The sequence below is a fragment of the Rhinolophus sinicus genome, linkage group LG07, assembly GCF_036562045.2.
Source record: "Rhinolophus sinicus isolate RSC01 linkage group LG07, ASM3656204v1, whole genome shotgun sequence".
Taxonomy (NCBI): domain Eukaryota; kingdom Metazoa; phylum Chordata; class Mammalia; order Chiroptera; family Rhinolophidae; genus Rhinolophus; species Rhinolophus sinicus.
Genome location: NC_133757.1, coordinates 84,325,193 through 84,345,448, shown reverse-complemented (window position 1 = coordinate 84,345,448; position 20,256 = coordinate 84,325,193). Strand labels below are relative to the sequence as shown.

General features: G+C 50.9%; 1 long non-coding RNA gene across 3 annotated transcripts; it reads right to left on the bottom strand.

Moving 5' to 3' along the window:
- Positions 1-2,944: 2,944 nt before the first annotated feature.
- On the bottom strand, positions 2,945-20,233 carry LOC109454387 (sphingosine 1-phosphate receptor 2). 3 transcript variants are annotated; one of them, XR_002138465.2, is made up of 3 exons: positions 20,092-20,233; positions 17,392-17,475; positions 12,742-14,911 (listed from the first exon to the last, which is right to left on the bottom strand). It is a non-coding gene; the product is annotated as a sphingosine 1-phosphate receptor 2 (long non-coding RNA). The 3 variants fall into 3 exon arrangements; XR_012498114.1 differs by lacking the exons at positions 12,742-14,911; positions 17,392-17,475 and adding an exon at positions 2,945-5,455 and having other exon boundaries at positions 20,092-20,231; XR_012498113.1 differs by lacking the exons at positions 12,742-14,911; positions 17,392-17,475; positions 20,092-20,233 and adding exons at positions 2,945-5,455; positions 10,270-10,605.
- Positions 20,234-20,256: the final 23 nt, after the last annotated feature.

The window sequence follows — 20,256 nt, the reverse complement described above, 5'->3', positions numbered from 1 at the left end:
GTAGTATTTCTGCCCAAAAATGCATAGCCTGAATGTAATCATGACGAAATATCAGACAAATCCAAATTGAAAGACATTCTACCAAGTAACTGACCAGTCTTTTTAAAAAATGTCAAGGTCATGAAAGATAAAGTTTCAGAAATTTTTCTGAGTGACAGAGACTGAAAAGATAACTGAATGCAACACGTGGTCTGGGATTTTCTTCCGCTGTGAAGGTCAGTAATAGAACAATTGGTGAAATCTGATTAAAGTTTATAGATTTCCTGATTTTGATAATTTTACTGAAGTTATATAGGAGGATGCCTTGTTCTTAGGAAACACAGAAAGTATTTAGGTAGATGGATGGATGGATGGATGGATGGATGGATGGATGGATGGACGGACGGATAGATGGACAGACAGGAGCCTGGACTCCTAGTAAACAGGCATCTGTCCTTCTTACCCAGGACCAATTTCCTCTGAAACCCTTTTATATGTGAAATCCGTTTTTCTTTCTTAAGTTACTAATATTTTGTGCTGTCATTTGCAGCTGATATCATTATTAAAAGAAATGTTTCAAAAATCATGAAATAATATGTGGAAGCTACCATGTCATCATCATGATAATGATGGTGAGACAGGATTTTTTGTTGTATTGGCAGCATAATGCCAAGAGAGTTCAGCTGCCCAGAGGCTGCAGAAAGCAGAGATGCATAAGGTAGAATTGTTAACAGCCACACGTGGCTATTTGCATTTAAATTAATTAAAGTTAATATTTAGTTCCTGCTTCACTCTAGCCACATTTCAAGTGCTAAATAGCCCACAAGTGGGCAGGGCAGATATGGCATAGTTCCATCCGTGCAAAAAATTCTACTGAGATTCTGGAGTCTAGGACTTTCTCAGAATATGGTCCCAAGTCAATGCCTGGCCATGCTTGATGGAGAATGTGCATTGAGTGGGTCACTACAGACCTACTCAATCAGCATCTCTCACCGCAGAGCCTCAGAACCTGCATTTTAATAGGTTCTTCCAGGTGATTTGGATGCTTCCTAATATCCAACAACAGCTAGTAGGGGAAAAGGAGGTGAAAGTCATCTTGCATCCCCTGTGGGTTGGTTCCTCCTGGTCTAGGCTCCAAGATTTGAGAGATATCAGCAAAGTTGATCTTCAGGATATTGAGGAAGATCAGATGTGACTGTGATCTTCAATCAAGAACTGCCTGGGTTCAAATCCCAATCCCTCCATTCATACGCTGTATGACCTTGGCCAGAGAACTTTGTGCCTCAGTTTCCTTACTGTCAGAGTGCTGACAGTAGTGCCTATTCTACGGAGTAGAGTATCCCAAAACTGTTGCCTCTCCTATTCTATTTTCTTCACAACATTTAACATTCACTGAAATGATCATTATTTGCCTTTGCTTTCATTTGACAAACATTTATTGAACACCTACTGTGTGCTAGCCACTGTTCTGGGGCCCAGCAGTGAAGATAGACAGCAACCCCTGCTGTTGTGGAACTGGCACTCTAAAAGGGGGCGATAGAAAATAAATGGGATGAAACAAAGTGTGTTGCATGTTAGAGTAGCAAGGGAGGTAAATAGAATAAGAAACGGGTGCATGGCGTGGCCAGAAGCCTCACCAGGGTGTGATATTTGAATATAAACCTGAAGGAGGAGAGGAGTCACAAAGATGTCTGGGGAAAGATCATTCCAGGCAGAGGAAACAGCAGGTGCAAAGGCCCTGTGGTGGGAATGTGCCAAGTGCTGTTTAAGATGCTAGACACCCAGTGGTGAATAAGATGGATGCAGTACTATCTTCAAGGTGCTCATATTATAATAGGGAGAGACAGAAAAACTGATATATGATACACCGCCAGGTGAAAAGCAGGAAAAGGGCTAGATAGAGAGGGAAGAAGGTGGTCATGACAGGCTTCTCTGAGAAGCTGGCATTTGAGCAGAGGCCTAACGGACAGAGGAAGCACAAAGGTATTTGGGGGAAATTTATCAACTCTGGCCTGGCCTATGCCTCTTCCTCCTCCCAATCTCAGCTAGGGCTCAGGTTTCCAAACAGAGGTTGTCTCTGAACTGCTGAAGGGGAATTCCAATGGGGGTGCAGTCCTCTCAGCCTCATGGTTGTGGCCTGTCTCCCTCACTCCTCTTACATTGGCTGCCCTCACATTTGTGCTGGTCTTGCTGGGTGAGACTTCAGCTTGGGGCCCTGGGTTCCCAAAGCTCCAGGTCTTCAAAGGAGCCACTGTGCCCTGTGCCTCTGGGCAAAGGAGTGGGGTGTTAACCTGGACCCAACCCCAGCTTCATCCCATCTGGGCTTCTCCTGGTTCTGGGTGGGGCTGGCAGCCCATACTTCCATGGCAAAGAGGGGGCTTGAGGATCCTTTCTCTGGCCCAGTGGTGCAGCTGGCAGGTTCCTGAGTCAGCACACCTGAGTTCAAATCCAAACAGGTGCTGTCCTAAAGGGCTGTGTCACTCTGAGGAGCTCACTTAACTTCTCTGAACCCACATCTCCATGAGAGTAATAGTAACTCTCACCTCCTGAGGAGTCACATCTTCATGCCTGGAAAGTGCTTGATGAAGGTCAGCCATTCCTCTGGGGAATACTGAGCTTTGGAGGGCCATCTGGACCCGTGTTCCCCAAGATCTCTCCAGCTTCTGGGGAGGGATATGTACTTGGGATGGAGGAGGAGGCCCCCACCACTCACCAGCTCTCTTTGAAGGAAAGCAGGGAGGCCTTCCACAACTGCCCTGGGGAAAGGCCAGCGTTGACCCCGTTTTCTCAGAAGCCACTACAGTCTTGGCCTGGGCAGAGCTGGGGGGTACAGAATGGGAACGCTGGTAAAGGGTGAGTTGCCTGGGCAGCGGCCACCCTCCCCTGTCCCATCTGCCCTCAGTCATAGGGCACTAATGGGGGAACTGCCACCTTAAGCCTGAAAAGAAAACAAAAAGAGAAATCAGACAGAGAAATTGAACAATTTATTAGCCTGGGCCTGGTCTGTCATGGGAGGGGGGTTATCTGGGGAGCCAAATGAGGGGAGACAAGCCCCCAACTGGCTACTTGCCCCCCAGATAGCACCCCCAGCCTTTGCATTCATAAGAAATCATTTTGACGCATGAGGTTTCTTTCCACGAGGTGAGCTGCAGCCCAGCTCTCAAGTGAGGAGATGAGCTAGCGATTACTAAGGGGTCTGTGGGGGACCGGACCCCTCTTTGGCAGCTTCAACACAGACATGAAACATTTTAAAATAACACCCATTCTGGGGAAAAGTGGTAAAGGCAGGGGGTCACAGGCACCACACATGTGCACACTCAGACACACAAGGACACTGACAGACACACATAAATATACATTTGTACCGCAATGACCTTTCCACGTATCCACAGGATTTAGCCAAGTCCTTCTGGGGCAGGTTAGGGGAGAGACCCCTACAAATGTCCTTGGCACCCCCACCACCTGCTCCGTTTAATTCAACGTGAAATGAGGCACAGTGGGCTCCAAGGCTGCCCTGCCTTAGGAGATCTGGTACCTTGGCTGGGGCTGGAGGTGAGTATAACTTGGGGGTGGTTGTTTTTGGTGGGTGGGAGCGTCCTGGACTAACAGTTCCCCCAGAACTTTCTCAAGTTCTACCCTGTGCCACTAAGAGACCCAGACACCTCCTCAGCGCCCCAGACTGGTTTTTCTAGTCCTTGGTGATTCCTCTGCACCCCAAATAATGCAATTGGCCAATGAGGTCTGAGAACGGGATTCAGCCCCACCCCACCCCACATTCACCTCGTGGTTTCCTGGTATCTTGTGGAGTAAGAGGAAAGGGAAGAAATAGCCAAAGTGGCAGCTGGTAAAATTTGGGGAAGCTGTGGATTTGGGCCCAGGGAACCATTAGCTGGGACTGCCCGGATGGTCAGGGAGGAGGCCTCCAGCCCCTTAGGGCAGCGGTTCTAGGGAAGTGGACTGAGGTTGCCAGGAAAAGGTGGCAAGGAGGTTAAATTCAAAGAGCGGAGTTTGGCACAGAGTGGACAGTTGTGAAATGAAATTCTTTGTACCAGGTTGTAAATTGCCCCTGCCCTGAGCTCCTCTTGAGTGCCTGCCTGCTGTCACCCGGGCCCTTTCCAGGTTCCCCAGACCTTCCATGATCCAGTTCTGAAGGAGTCACACAAGTCACTGCACTGGCCTCCAGGACCCGGCTGCAGCTCTGCCATCCGACTGATCGGTGCCTCAGCCGGCCATACCAGGTGTGAAATATTTTCAGTATCACCCAGGTCTGTGGAGTGGGTCCTCTTGCTTGGGAGCCTCACCTCTCTGTCCAAGGTCACCCAGCGCCTCTCTACGGAGCCCTCTGCCATGGCCTGGTTGTCAGCCCACTTGTCCCTCAAACCATTGTGTTGCCCTCCAGAATTGTGGGTGACGTGGGCATGTGGGTGCCCCTCTCCAGTGAGCTAGAGCTGCGTAGGGGCAGGAGGCGGCGGCCCGGGGTCCCGCCCCGCCGTCCTTGCACCACTGCTGCCCGCCGCCAGCACTGCAGTGGCCGCAGTACCTCCCGCCGCAGGTCCCGGCTACGCCACGTGTAGATGACAGGGTTGAGCAGCGAATTGAGGGTGGCGAAGGCAAAGAAGTACTGGGCCTTATAGAGGATCGGGCAGGAGCGCACGGGACAGGCATAGTCCAGGAGGAGGATGCTAAAGGCAGGCAGCCAGCACACAATGAAGACACCTAACACAATGGTGACCGTCTTGAGCAGGGCCAGTGTCTGCGGGACAGCCACATCAGCTTGACTGGAGCGGACCACACAGTAAATGCGGACATACAGAGCTACAATGGCCAATAGGATGACGGAGAAGATGGTTACCACACAGAGCACGTAGTGCTTGGCATAGAGGGGCAGAACGGTGGAGCAGGCCTCGAGGTTGCCCAGGCAGTTCCAGCCAAGGATGGGCAGGCCACCAAGAGTCAGTGAGATGAGCCATGAGGCCGCGATGAGCAACAGCATGCGGCAGCTCTTGTCGCTGCCGTAGAGCTTGACCTTGGCAATGGCCACATGCCGCTCAATGGCAATGGCCAGGAGGCTGAAGACAGAGGCAGAGAGCGTGATGAAGGCTGAGCCCTCACGGGCGAACCACTGCACAGGTGTCAGCGTTAATGTGATAGAGCCTGAGAGCGAGGTATTGACTATGAAGGCCACACCCGCCAGCAGGTCTGAAGCCGCCAGGTTGCCCAGGAACAGGTACATGGCCGAGTGGAACTTGCTGTTGCGGGCGACCGCGATGAGCACTAGCAGGTTCTCCAGCACGATGGCACAGCACAGGATGATGATGAGGGCTGAGGCCACCTGGCGGGAGGGCGGGTCCTCCGTGGTCACCACCTCCTTGGTGTAATTATAGTGCTCTTGAACCTTGGTGGGGTTTAGGTACTCCGAGTACAGGCTGCCCATGGTGGGGCTCAGTGGCCGGCGGGGGCCATGGGGCTGTCAGATCTGCAGGGAGAAAAGACAGACAGACAGACAGACAAATACGTCAGTGCTGTGGCTGCTGCCTGGGCTCTGACTTTGGACAGCTGTGTTTCAAGTCCCAGCTCCATCACTCCTCACCGAGCGGCCACATGAAGTCAGAATTATCATGATCTCTGCTTTATAGATGGGAAACCCAGAGAAGTCAATTCACTTTCCCAAAATTTCAAAGCTAATAAGTGGCAGAGCCAAAGAGATCCGCTCCAAAGTCTCTTAACCTCTAGGCTACACTGTCTCTCAGAAGCTCCCCCAAATAGCATGAAGGATACAAAGTGGACGTTAGAAACCTTGCCTACCTACCCAGAGAGTGAGCTGTGGGCAGAAACTGGTGGACTTGCCTCTTCTTGAATACACTGGAGCCTTGGGCAGCAAGCTGCCTGCCAACCTGGGTCAGCAAGGTGCTCATTGCTGATAGCACCATCCCCAGCTCATTACCACCCACTGCCCTAGATTTCAGGCTGGGTCTAAGCCTTGAAGACATGGGTGCTCCCAACATAAGGTCTTGGGGAGACACCACGGTGGCCCTGAGGTTTGAGCATCCTAGAGGTCATATCATCTTCATGGGCCTAGACCTTGAAGGCAATCCAGGATTCAACCTCACTCCACCTCTCACATGCTGTGGGACCTTGGTCAAGTCATTTGACATGCAGCCTTAATGTCCTCATCTGTGCAATGGGGAGAAGAAAGCCCACTTCCTAGGTGTGATGGGGAATCCTGTTGAATGATGGATGAGGTACCCTTAACACATAGCAAGCTCTCAATAAATATTATTACCTCCCCTCTTACTGCCACACACTGCTCGGGACTAGTGACCTCCACCCAGTCTTTTGGGAGGGGATGTTGACTGAGCCAGGCAAGATTCTCAACAGCCTGTTCTCATCAGCACCATCTAGGCCTGCCCTTGGACAGAGGGTCCCAGCAGGGTGGGCAGGCCCTGGCACCCCCTCCCCAACCAGGATGAAATCCAGATGTGAGGCCCCTGTAACAAACAGGGTGGAGTCCTTGCTCCCTAGTCACATCCGGTGTGGGGAAGGCTAGGAGGGGGTGATGGGATGGGGGAGCCACAGGAGACCCGTCTGGGAGGTCCTGGCTGGGAGGATGGGGCAGCTGCGCTGAAATCATGTGAGCTATGAGGGGGTGTGCAGCCCCGCAGGGAGGAGGGCCGGTATTTGTTTCCATTAAAGCCTGAGTCACCCCCCCCCAAGGAAAATTGAGCCGTGTGTGGGGGGGCGGGAAGAGGCGCGTGGGCAGAGAGGATGAGAGGCCGACATCATGGCCTCCCTCCAGCTTGGAGGGGGTGTTCTCAGAGGAGCTAGTGCAGTGTCTGCTTTTCAGGAGGGGAGCTAGGTGGAAGCTCCAGCCATTAGCTAAATGGGGGAGGGGAGCCACGGGAAGAGACCTCCCCAGGCTCCTGGAAACCAGCCTTGCAAGGACCATGTGTGCACCAAGAGCAGCGTTCCAGAAAAGGCTGGTTAGGCTGGCTCCTAGTGAGCCCGGGAGTGATGGGGGGCTTCTGGGGTCGCTCAGCCATCTCTGTCCCCTGGCCTTACGGAGGCAGCTGCTCCCCCTGGATGAAGGGGCATCCGTCCTAGTTAAGGAACAGAGAAGGGCTTGTGCGCATCCCCAAGGGCTGCCGCCCCGCCCAAATCACCACACAGAGGCCCCTTGTTCCCCTGCTGGACAGACAGGGCCTTGGGCGCCCTGATGCCCTCTGCCTGCTGCAGCCACCGGGAGCTGGCTTGGCCCAGGCGTGGCCGTACCAGAAAGGCCTCCGGCCAGAAACAGTCCGCACCCTGATTGGCTTATTTTCAATCCCAGAGCATCGAGCAATTCGCCTATTGGCCTGAGCTTTCCATTTTTGACGTCTGATTGCCCCATTTGGAGGCGCTCTAACGCTAGTACTGCTAATCTGTTCCTGTCTAGGCTTCTGGAGCTCTTTTCTGGAGAATGAAGACTGTGCGGATGTCCCAGAGGAGAATTTGAACCACGGCCTGACCTCACACCCGACCAAACACCCCCATGCTGCCCTGGCCTACTGGGCCCCTCCTGAGGTTTAAAATTGAGAATCAAGGACCATCACAGGCCTGGAAAGCACCCTTGTTAGTGGGGCAAGAAGCCCAGGGCGTGTACCATGGCCGCCACCACCTCCCTCCCTGACGAGGGGCCACCACCCTCTCTAGTCTGGCGGCCAAGAAAAAGATTTATGGCTGCTTCCTGGAGAAATAAGAAATGGATTCAGCCTTCAAACCCCAGGGACGGACCAAAAAGTCTGTCTCCTTCCCTGGGGGAGTCCTCTTCCCTGGGGGAGTAAGACTGGGGCAAAGCACCCTCACTTTCTGCAGCCCAGGAGGCTGTCAAGGCATCCTCAGAAGGAGGGGTGGCTCTACTAGTTGGAGAAGGGAAAACAGGCCCACACTCTCATCTTCTCCACTAGGACATTGCTAAAGTGGGAGCTTGAGGCAGGTTGGTACTCCCCAGAAAGAGGAAGCCGGCCTAAAGGTTGGGGCTGGCAGTCACCCCCAGGCAAATGCAGGCCTTGCTTGCTTCCCCTCCCTGTGTCAGGCTCCCAGGCCTGGCTACACACAGAGCCTGTCTCCTGTTCACCTTCACCAAGGCAGTCCTGACTCCTCCCTAAAGGCTTGGTAGAGGTCACTGGACTCAGAACCAGGAATTGTCAGGCCTGAAATGGAGAGAGAGGGTCAAGTGACAGGGTTTTGAGGGAAGGGAAAAGAGACAGATCAAGACTGTTTAGGGGGAGATTAGGAGAGCGGAAGACAGGAGGAAGCTCAGTGGCTTCCAAGAGCTCCTCCCCCAAGCTCCACTGAGGCAGGCGCTATGGCTAGGGTTCCCACTTGTCACACACTGATCCCATGCTACTTGCCCTAAGGTAGCCCCTCACCCTTTCTATTGGTTTCCCTTCAGGCCCCCCTGTACACTGCCCTTCTCCACACAGCAGCCAGGGGGGGTGCTTTTTTAAAGCTCCAATGTGTCACTCTTCAGCTCCAAATTCTTCCATGGCTCCCCACTGCCCCAAATGGCCCGGCCCTACCCACTTAGCCTCCTCCAGCTCTCCCCAAGGGTCGCTCCACTCCAAACACACTGGACACCTCAGAGCCTTTGCCCCTGTTGTTCCTCTACCTGACATGCCCTTCCCCCAAATCCTTAAATGACCGCCTCCTCATCTTTCAAGCTTAAGTTTTAACACGTTGCCTACGGATCACTAGATCACGAGAATCTTCACGAGGGATTTAAACCCCGCCATAAGCAACGTGTTAAGGTCACTTGCTCTGATCACCAATCTACCATAGCTGCCTTCTCCATGCCCTTTCTATCACAGCATCTTGATTTGTTATCTTCACAGCACTTGGCAATTTTTAAAATTACATTGTACAATAGTTCTAGTTTTCTGTCTGGCTTCCACAGTAGAATCTAAGTGTTGGAGGCCAGCAACCAGCTCCATTTTCACCCTTTGGAATGATGCCGAGCATACAGAAGGTGCTCAGAAAACATGTGAGATGGATGAAGGGATGGATGAATGGATGGATGTATGGATGGATGAATGAATGAATGAATGCATGCATGCATGCATACATGAATGAATGAGGCCTCAGTGGGCCTCCGAAGGAGGCGGCTTCTAAACTTAGCCCAGCCCCAATCAACCCAAAGGAGGCTGGAGGCACCCTTGGTCTGATGGCAGGCCCCCCTACCAGGGGAGCCCAGCGCATCCGGGAGACAGAACCCGCCCCCACCCTCAGGGCACAGTCTCGGTCTCCTTATCTGGCCGTGGAATGCGCGGTATCCACACTCCAGGCCGCTGGGCCCGTATCCACACTCCAAACAGTTGAGCCGGCGCCTCCTCTCTCCGCGACAGCCGCAAGCTAGGAACCTCCACATCTCCAAGCGGGGTTGGGGGATTACTCTCTGTCCCACCCAGGACACCGCCTGGATATTCCCAGAGTATTTGGGAAATGTGGTGGGGGAGATCCCAGCCGCAGCTGCACCGCGAATGCCCCACGCGCGCCAAGCAGGGTACCCAGGAGCACCTGACTAGAATAAAGTCGGGGGGAAGGGGTGGAAATCCCCGGGTGAGTCAACTCGTGCCGGAGATGGGGGCGACGTCCCAACGCTCCGCTGGGTCCGTGACCCAGCGGGGTCCGTGCCACGCACGTCGGCACCCACGCCCCATCCCCGGGCCCCAGAGTAAAGAGGAGGCGCCGCAGCCACGCAGTCCTGTTCCCGGTCCTTCCAGAACAAAGCCACGCCCCCATGGGGGGACTGAAGAAGACGAACTACTCAAGGAAACTGAGGCAGCGACCCAGACAGGCAGGTAGTGGGCGACTGCCCTTTTCGGGGCCCCACCCCTTGGCTTGGAGGCTCCTCGCGCGCGGCACCTTTTGCCCACGTCCAACTGGAGTCAGCTAGGAGGGGCGCCCTACCCCCGCCTACACACTCCCCAAACCCGGGACCCCAGGCACGCCGTCCGGCCTCCCAGTCTCCGGCCGAAAACGCTCGGATTCCGCCTTCTCCCCGGCGCCAACTTCCTGCCGCTGGGGAAGGCGGGGAGCGCAGTCTGGGGGTTCGCGGCCGGCCGAGGAAGTGAAGATCGCCTGGAGTCGTGGAGAGGGCGCACGGTGACCACTCCCTCAGTGCAGCAGGAGCACCGCAGCGCTTGCGCGCCCGGGTGTGCCCGGACCCTCAGCCAGCGCCCCCCCAGCTCCGATACGGGGACCTCGGAGGACCTGGCCCGCCCTTTCTGTCTCCCACTCGCCACGCACGCTCACCTGGTTTGGCTGGCCCGGGTCCCTGCCCTGACCAGAGGGGCTTTGGCGTCTGCGCCCCCGGGACGGCCGCGGCTAGGGCTGGGGCTGCCCGCCGGGCTCGGCTGCGTCCCGGGGCTCAGGACCCGGTACGCGGGGGGGCGGGGGGGCGGGGAGAGGCGCCGCCTCGGCCCCCCACTCGCCCCGCCCTCCTCTCCTCCCCTTTCCGGCTGCAGCGGCAATGAATTCCAGATGTGGCCTGCTTGCCCCGGCGTGCTTGGGGGCCGGCGGGGGAGGTTCTCGGGTCCCTTTGTCCACCCCCCCCACCTTCCGCCCTGCCCCTCCCAGCCGCCTCCCGTGAGAAACCGGCTGGCGCATGACATCACGCAGCCCCGTGACTTTACGTCGCTCCTGACCAGGTGGCCTGAACCTGAAACAGCTGTCTCCAGATATCTAGCAGACACTGTCTTGGCCCATCCCTGAGACCCTAGAATTGGAGGAGAGCACGGGATCCCCTTTATTTACTCAACAAGGAGCAATGAAGCATCTACTATGTGTCAACGCAGCAAATAGGCATTAACCATCTACAGTGCGTTCATTTAAAAAACAAAGTTCCAACCATGTGCCAGGCCCTGCCCCAAAGACAGAACTGGTTTTTGCTTCGATAGTATCCCAGAATTCAAGTGCTGCCTCCTCTCCTAGAAGATTGGGCGCACCCAACATCCTATCCTGCCATTGCCAGTGGCTGTCCCGCCCTCTCTGCGGTGGCCCTGCAGGCCCAGGTTGCACCCTGCCTTCCTAGTTGGGACCAATTTGCAATGGGGTTCTTCAGTTTCCCCCTCTTTCCCTCATTCAGTCTTTGAGGAGGGAACTATTTGTGAAAACACAAACATAATCCGCTTATATGTTTATTTGTCAAATACATGAAGTATCTGCTACGTGCCAGACACTGTTCTAAAGGCTGGAGACACATCAGGGAACAAAACAGGTAAAATACCCTGTCTGCGGTAGAGCTAATGTCCTACTGGATGTGGACAGAATATCCAGAATATTGCAGGAAGAAGAAATTGGTAAATTTCCTGGGAGAGGAACTGAAAGATAGATAGGAGAAAGGGCATGGGATGGAGGCCGCTTTCACTCTATGAATCCTTTGTACCTTTTGACTTTTGTAACATGTGCGTACGTGCCATATTCCAACAATAAATTAAATTTAAAACTAGGCCTGCTCAATGCCCAGACAGTGCAATAAAAAGGAGGGAGAGGGTAGGTGCACTCTTCTGTATGATTACTATACTTCAAAAAAGCAAACCGATAAAAAATGGTACCTGTACCCCCCATGTTCACTGTGGCATTATTCATAACAGACAAGATATGGAAACAACCTAAGTGTTCCTTAATGGATGAATGGATAAAGAAGATGTGATATATATTTTTCCATATATACAAAAAACATAATAATGGAATACCAGTCAGCCTTAAAAAAGAAGGAAATCCTGTCATTTGTGAAAACATGGGTGGACCTTGAGGGCATTATTAAGTGAAATAAGCCACAGAGAAAGACAAATAGTGCATAGTGTCACTTGTATGTGCAATCTAAAAAAGAAAATCAAACTCACAGAAACAGAGCAGGAAAGTGTTTGCCAGGGGCTGAGGTGGGGGAAACAGGGAGAGGGTGGTAAAATGGTACAAGCTTTCAGCAATCAGATGGATAAGGTCTGAGAATCTAATGTGAAAGAAACATGGTGACTATGGTTTATAATACTGTATGATATAATTGAAATTTGCTGAGAGTAGAACTTAAATGTTCTCACACACAAACCCCCACAGATAAATATGTGAGGTGATGGATGTGTTAATTAACTCACTGGGAAGAATCTTTCAGAATGTATACGTATATCGAATAACCACAAAGTGCATTTTAAATAACACAATTTTATATGTCAATGATACCTCAATAAAGCTGAAATTAAACAAACAAAAATTTAAGGCTGCTTGATACCCAGACAATGCAACCAATAAAAAGAAGAGAGAAGGTAGGTGTACTCTTCTGAATATATATTATACTTCATAGTGTTGAAAAGCAAAATGATGAAAAAGGGAATTAAAATGGATCCCTTTATGCCTATTAAAAAATTAAAATGGAGTAGTTTTGTATGTACTAATGTGAAACTCTTCAACATGTTAAATTGAAAAAAAGCACAATATAGACCAGTTTGCATTGTTTGCCTGCACTTCTGGGTGTATTTATAAGGGCTGTATAAATACACACACATTTGCCTGGGGACTCACAGGCCATCTCTGGGAGATGGCATGAGACACCAGTCACAGTGGTTACCCTCAGAGAGGGGAACTAGGGGGCCAGGGGAACAGGTGAGAAGTCACCAGACTTTTCATGGGTTACTGTGGTGGGGACTTTGAAATTTTTAGCTCACATTGCCAATTCAAAAAATTTACAAAGACATGAAAAATGAAATAAAAGGTAATAAATCACCAGACTTCTAGTTGTAAAATCGTTTCTGTAATAATAGTAATCAGTAATATCAATAATATAAAAAATAACATTGTTAATAAAGATATCATTATTATTCAACATACCAATATTAACAAATTTATATTAATAAACATCTTTACATTATTAATAAAGAAATGTATATTAAAATCAACAGATTAATGCTACACATATGTATGCAGCATATATATTCATCTAATGCACAACGTATAATGCTCAGTGCTGGCTCTCGTGATGCCTTGTTGGTTTCTGCCATGCAAAGCTGATAGTCTGATGGAGGAGACTGAAGAAACCAGAGAGTTCTAACAGAGGGCAGCAGGGCTTTGATGCAGAGATAAGAAAAGAAAAGTCAGACAGCCACTTTGCTCCTTTTCCAGAGCCAGATTTCAGTGTCCATTCAGTTCCAGGCGAGCTCTTGGGGTCCACTCGGACCTTGGCAAAATCTCACTGACTCTTCTGCCAAGTGAACTGTATTGCCTGTGTAGCCTCTAGAGACCAGGTGTTCAACCCACAGGCACAGAAAAAACTGGGTCTTCTCCTTGCTATCGAGCGGAAATCTCAGCCTTCCGTAGAGACCTGAAGCCTGGGGAGGAAGTGCCCCCCCCCAACTTGCCTGGGCTGGCTCAGCAGTTTGCCATCCCCCCAGAGACCTGGGGGTGGGGGTGATGTCAAGGCCACAGACATATCCGGAGTCTGTTAGGGGTACCCTGGCTCCTAGACATGGTGATGTCCTCAGGGACACAGATACACCCACAAGCAACTTCCGCCCCCCTCTTCTCCCCTCCCCCTCCACTTCTGGGGCAACATGAAGTCTCTGCCAGGTCAGCTGAGGGAATGGGCTGGAGAACTGGAAAATACTAGAGGCCTAGACTTCCTGATAGTCTGGGGGCATCAAGGGGAAAGCTGGGCCCTGCTCTAGGGGGACCCCTGAGCGAGAAAACAGTGGAAGAAGAAGGAAACAGGGCCCTTCTCTTGGGGAGCTCCCAGGAAGAGGAAAGAGATGACAGAAGAGGCTCGGACTAGCCTTCACTAATTATAGGGCTACTGACAATAATGGCTAAAGCTCACGCGACTCACACTGCACGGGGTGCGGCTCTACGAACCCTCACAGCCCTAGGAGGTGGGGAATGTTATTATCATCATCCCATTGTTTTAAATAGACTTTATTTTTAGGACAACTTTAGGTTCACAGCAAAACTAAGCAGAAAGTACAGTGATTTCCCTCCCATATCCCCTCTTCCCTCACACAAGCGTAGCCTTCCCCCACTATCAACATCAGAGACGTGCATTTGTTATACTTGATGAACTTACATTGACAGATCACCGTCACCCCAAGTTCAGAGTCATAGCAGTTCACTCTTGGTGTTGTACATTCTGCACGTTTGGACAACTGTAGAATGACATGTATCTACCTTTATAGTCTCATAACAGAGTAGTTTCACTGCCCTAAAAATCCTCTGTGCTCCACCTATTCGTCCCTCCCTCCCCCTGAATCCCTGGCAACCCCTGATCTTCTTACTGTCGCCACAGTTTTGCCTTTTCTCACCAATCTATGTTAAAGATGAAGAAACTGAGACACACAGTAGTGTGGGGATTTGAACTTGCTCATCCCGTCCTCAACCCAGTCCAGATGCAGTGACCCCCTTCCCTGCTCCAGCAGGTCAGGATAGAAGGGTGATGGTCACAACTCAGGACAACATGGGTCATTGGTGAGACGTGGAACATTCTCTATAATCCAGGTGAGGGGAACCCTCTGATCTCTCTCTGATCCTACCCCACCCCAAATTTTGTGAACTCCCCCAAATCAATGAGGCCCAGGCCTACCCTTCATTCTCCCTGGGCCTCCACTTTCCTCCCACCCCACGGCTCTTGGCTTTTGGCAGGAGAAACTGCATAAAAAGAAGTGTCTGAGACAGGTCCCAACTTTCTGATCATCACCCCGGCACTGGGGGAAGGGGCCCCAGCTGCAGAGAAGCTTTCCAGATGCTGATCTTGGCAGGCGGTGGGGCTGCAGCCGCCTCGTCTCCTCCGTCCATGGGCTTGGGGCCCACTTTCAGCTTCAGGGATGGGCTGGGGAGGCCCCCAGTGGAGGCCATCCCCTGCCACGTCTGCACCAGATGCGGTCTTAGCCCTTCCATCCTGGGAAGGGTGGGCTCTCTATTCCAGACAAGAGAGACATGCACAGTTAGAGAAGAGGGGAAGACCCGAGGCCCAGTTCTCAGCAAGTTCCCCGACCCAGCATAATAGAACCAGCTGACATATACACCGTGCCAGTTATTGTCTAAAAGCTTTGCAAATATCAACTCATGAAAAGCTCATAGCGGCTGCCTCAACCAGGGAATGAATAGACAAACTGTAGTCCATTCTTACACAGAAGACCACTCAGGAATCTATTTGGGACCACTAGTTCCAAAAGGAAAGGACTAGTGATATATAACAACACGGATGAATATCAAATGCATTATAACGAGGGAAAGAAGCCAGACACAAAGGGCTACATGGTGCATGATTCCATTTCTATGGCGTTCTAGAAAAGGCCAAACTACAGGGATGGTGAACAGACCAGTGGTTGGCAGGGCCTGGGGTTGGGGAAGGATTTGACCACAGAAGAGCACGGGGGAATTTTTGGGTGATGGAACCATTTTATATCTGGATCGTGGTGGTGGTTACGCAACTACATATGTTTGCAGAAACTTATAGAACTATACACTGAAAAGAGAAGACTTTATTGTATCTTAAAACAAAAACAAACAAACAAAATCCCTCACAGCTGTCTTACATCAGGAAAATAGAAGCACCTCAAATGGAGGGGATTTAATAATTTAGAAATTATTAGCACATAGGGAGGCTGTGTCCAATGGGAGATGCTACCAGGAGCAGTTGGGAAGAAATGTCCTGGCTTCTCTTATCCTCCTGCCTTCCAATCTACCCTTGGCCTACCATTGGTGCAGTGTGTGCAGAAGCCAGTGGACAATGGAAATATTTTGTGCAGGGGTCAGCCTGTATCCATGAGGCAGGGGCAGGGCAGGGAATGGGTGATCTAAGGACACAAAGACTTAAGCCAGCACAAACGATGTGAGGTAGGGGCACTTTTGCCCCATTTTACAGAGGAGGAAACTGAGGCCCAGCAAACCCATGTGCCTTGCCCAGGGGTTCAAGCCTTGAGGAGGAAGGTCTGGATCTCTGCCAAGATCTGGCCGGAAGGCTGGTTCTGTGCCTTTTTTTGCTCCAAGCCCCCAATGCAGCTGAACCAAAGGGAACTAAAAGGGAATGGAAACGGCTATGCAAATGAGGCCCATCCCCAGGGGTTGGGGGGAGGGGTGCCTCATTGGGAGACTCCTCCTCCTCCCCTGCTTGGCAGTTGCCCACAAACTGAGCTGCAAACACACAGCAGATGTTGTGGCAGTTGATAGGGAGCACTTCAGACAGGTCAGAGACCCCCCATCAAGCCTGCACTCACACTGGGCTCCTCCTATCTGAGGGCTGCCCGGAATATTCCAACCTTGACCTCTGGCCTTTGTGAAAACACTTGCACAGTGATGAGGGACTAGGAAAGGTTAGATGCTGGGGGCCTTCCAGCTTCTAAAGTGTGTGCCCTAAATTGCTATCATGCCTGTGGCCAGCAGAGATCCTCTGTGGGCCCAAAGGCTGATGCTGGCCCCATGCCACTGGGGACAGAGGTCACCTGCAGTTGATCTAAGGAGTAGGCTGGACACATCAACCTTTGACCTTCACCTAGGCATGGGCCAAAATGGTCAACCTTTGAGCCTTGCAGTGTGCAGATCTTGAGGTCATCACCTCTCTTTCATTAAAGCTCATACTCGATATGCTGGGAGAGGGGGAACTCTGTGCAAAGTACTTTCTCTACATTCCATGTGTGCAATTACTGTGTATGAGAACTTATTGGGACCCTTAGCAATGGGGGCCAGCAGTGAAAGAAACAAAGAACACTGTCATCCAGGAACTGATGTTCCAGTGAGGGAGACAGACAAGCATCAGGAAAATAAGAACATCATGTCATCTGTTAGAAGGTGGTAAAAGTTCTGGAAACTAATGACACCAGGAAAGCCGATGAGGAAAATGGGGGTACCAAGAGAACAGTGATTTTAGACCCAGGGTCACCAGAGGTCACATTTGAGCAAAGACCTGAAGGAGGTCAGGGAGTGGTCCAGGCAGAAGAAATGACATGTGCAAAGGCCCTGAGGCTGGCATGGGATTGACAGGTCTGGTGAGAAGTCTACTATGGCAGAAACCACAGAGTGACAGGTGGGAGGAGGTGAGGCAGGTGGGCTGCAGGACTTGTGGACTGTAGTAAGGACTCTGGCTTTTGCGCTAAATGAAATGGGAGGTATGGAGAGTTCTGAGCAGATAAGGGATGTGATCTAACTCCTGTTTATAAGCTCCCTCTGTGGGAGGAAAAGGACGGTGGGGAGTGAGGACAAAAGGAAAGAGAACTCTTATCTACTACACAGCTCAGTATGGGAGGGTTTGTGTGTGTCTCATTTAACAATTCGTAAACCAAATTCTGAGAGCTAACCACTTGCCCACAGACACAGCCAATTAACAGCATCGTCTGGATTTGAACCTGTGTCTATGTGACTCCAGCACCATTGGATAAATAATCGTTTCTTGGGTACCTTATGTGTCCGTGACTTCAGGGTGATAGAGACTTTAAAACCCAGAAGACAAAAGGAGGGCTTTCTCTGCTTCTGGTAATACTCCTGCAACAGAGCAATGAGAGAAGGAAATGACTCAAGAAACATGTATTGGGGCCGGCAAGGTGGCTCAATTGGTCGGAGCGCGGGCTCTCAACCACAAGGTTTGCTGGTTGGACTCCTCAAATCCTGCAAGGGATGGTGGGCTCCATCCCCCACAACTAAGATTGGATACAGGGCCTAGAGCTGAGCTGCCTCTGAGCTCCCAGGTGGCTCAGTTGGTTGGAGCGCATCCTCTCAACCACAAGGTTGCAGGTTCGACTCCCTCCAAGGGATGGTGGGCTATGCCCCCTGCAACTAGCAACGGCAACTGGACCTGGAGCTGAATGGTGCCCTCCACAACTAAGATTGAAAGGACAACAACTTGACTTGGAAAAAGTCCTGGAAGTACACACTGTTCCCCAATAAAGTCCTGTTCCCCTTGTCCAAGTAAAATAAAAAGAAAAAGAAAAAAAGAAACATGTATTGAGCCCCTACTGTGTTACAAGCACTAGACTGGGTGCTGGGACTACAGCAGAGAACACACAGGAGCAAAATTTCTACACTCTAATGAAGGAGACAGACAAAAAGCATTAAAAAATGGGAAATTATATGGGATGTTAGAAATACTGATGGGGAAAAAAATAGGGCAGGATGAGGGAGTCAAAAGGGCCAGGGGTGGGGAATGCAATTTTAAGTAGTGTGCTCAAGGACAGGCTTTTTGGAGGAGATGACGTTTGAGCAAAGAATTAAAGGAGGTGAGGGATCAAGTCATGTGGAGCTCTGGGAAAAGTATGTTCCAGGCTGAAGGAACAACAGCATGGAATTTGAAACACACATCCACAATTATTATTGCAGGGATATTCTTGCAAAGGCCCTGAGGTGGGTTCAACATAAATGAATGAGTTAACGAATAAAGCATGTGGCTGTCAGAAAAGTCCAGCCACCCCGGACCCCGCTACACTCTCCCCACATCTGGCCTTTGCGACTTGTTCCCTCAGCCTAGAACACATTTTCTTCTCTGGACAAAGTCCAGATGGACCCTCAATTCTTAGCTTTCAGGTTACAGCTTCAGGAAAGCCAACTCTGAGGCTCTTGTCCCCACTCATTATGAGTTCTTCCTCTGGGTTCCCACAGACCCTGAAGACCTTTCCTATTCTGATTCCTCAGCCTTCTTCACTGGACTGTATCTCAAGGGTATCTACTGGATTTACCCCAGCGGTACACAGTAGGTACCTAATAAATTATTAAGCAACTAAAATGCTGTTCCCTCATTCACCACATAAAATACGAACTCCCTGGCACAGGACAGAGTTCTAAATCTGCCTGTAAAATCATACACTGGTTCTGAGAGGAGACACACAGCTGGTTGTAGTGGTGGCTTCTGGGAGGGGAACAGGGGCGGGGGTGCAGGGAGGGGAACTGGGGGGTGTAGGGGACAGAGGTTGGAGAATGCAGGTTTTTCAGTCTAGTTATCTTTTTGTCGTTTTTGAAAATTTTTTTACCAGGTGTGTGAATTATCTATGCAAACATAAAATGAATAAATAAAATTCTACAATATAAAGGATTAAAAGACCTTTTTAAATTGCAAAGAGTGTGGAATTTTAAACACACATCCGCAGTTATTCTTGCAGGGATAGAATACACAATGAAATACATTGTAAATTTTCTGTAACAGTTTTTATAAATATCCATATATTATATATCAGATGGCAAAAAAAAAAAAGCCCATATATTTAGCATATCATCCAAATCCTCCAAGGGCCACCCCTATCCCTACCTTGGCTCTTGACTCGCTTTGATGACAAAACTCACATTTAATAATAATAATAATAATAATAATAATAATAATAATGTTAGGTGTAAGTATTCACCTTGTGCCAGGCATGGCACGCTTCGTCTTCAGTATTTCATCGAAGTCTCATAACCACCCTGTTTTCCAGATAAGAAAACTGAGGTTGGCTCCAGACCACGTTCTGGGACCCTGAGCTCTGTCCAGACAGAACAGACCTCCAGGTGATCAAGCCTGACCAGGCGAGGAAGGCTGCTATGGGCGCGTGGCGCCCCCTGGAGGTCATGCAGTGAACGTGGCAAAGACCCTAAAAACGAGCATTTGGATTTCTGTTGAGGATGTGGGCAACAAGAGTGCAATCCAGGATTTGTGGACTCTCCACTTTGCTCTGTCCTCGGAGAGCCCTGGCAGAACCCTGGCCTGGGGAGTGAGGGAGACACAGACCTAATCTGAGGGGATTAAGGGGGACGTAGCCTTGCCCTGGGGGATCTAAGCGGATAGCCACGGTCCGGTAGGCCCAAACCTGAGAGCGTTCTGTGTGAGACAGGGCCCTGCACTTCAACAAACAAAACCACTTTATTGGATAGAGAAAAACCACCGTGGAGAATCTTGTAGGCTAGATGGGAGCGAGACCAGGAGGGCGAGGCTGAAACAAAAAGCGTAACACTTATTGGTCCTATTCCCTTAGGTGTCCGCCTCAGAACCGCCCAGCCATGGGCAGGCCATTTTTCCACACTTAACGCTCATTGTTGACTGAGGGGCGTGACCTTTGGGCAGGGAAGGTCTCCTTGGCTGGACTCCTACACAGGACCCAATAGGTCTAGGACCGGACCCAATAGGGCAAGACTTACGGGCGGGCGGGCTTCTTGTTGTAGGATCGCATTCCCAGGTGTCTCCAAGGGTCCGTTAGGCCAGCAGTGGAAATTGAGGTCTGGGGGTTAGCCTTTGGATGGTGGTGGGGGCACGCTGGGCCGGGTCCCGTCGTCATCGCTCTTGCAAGCTCCCCTTTCTGGCCC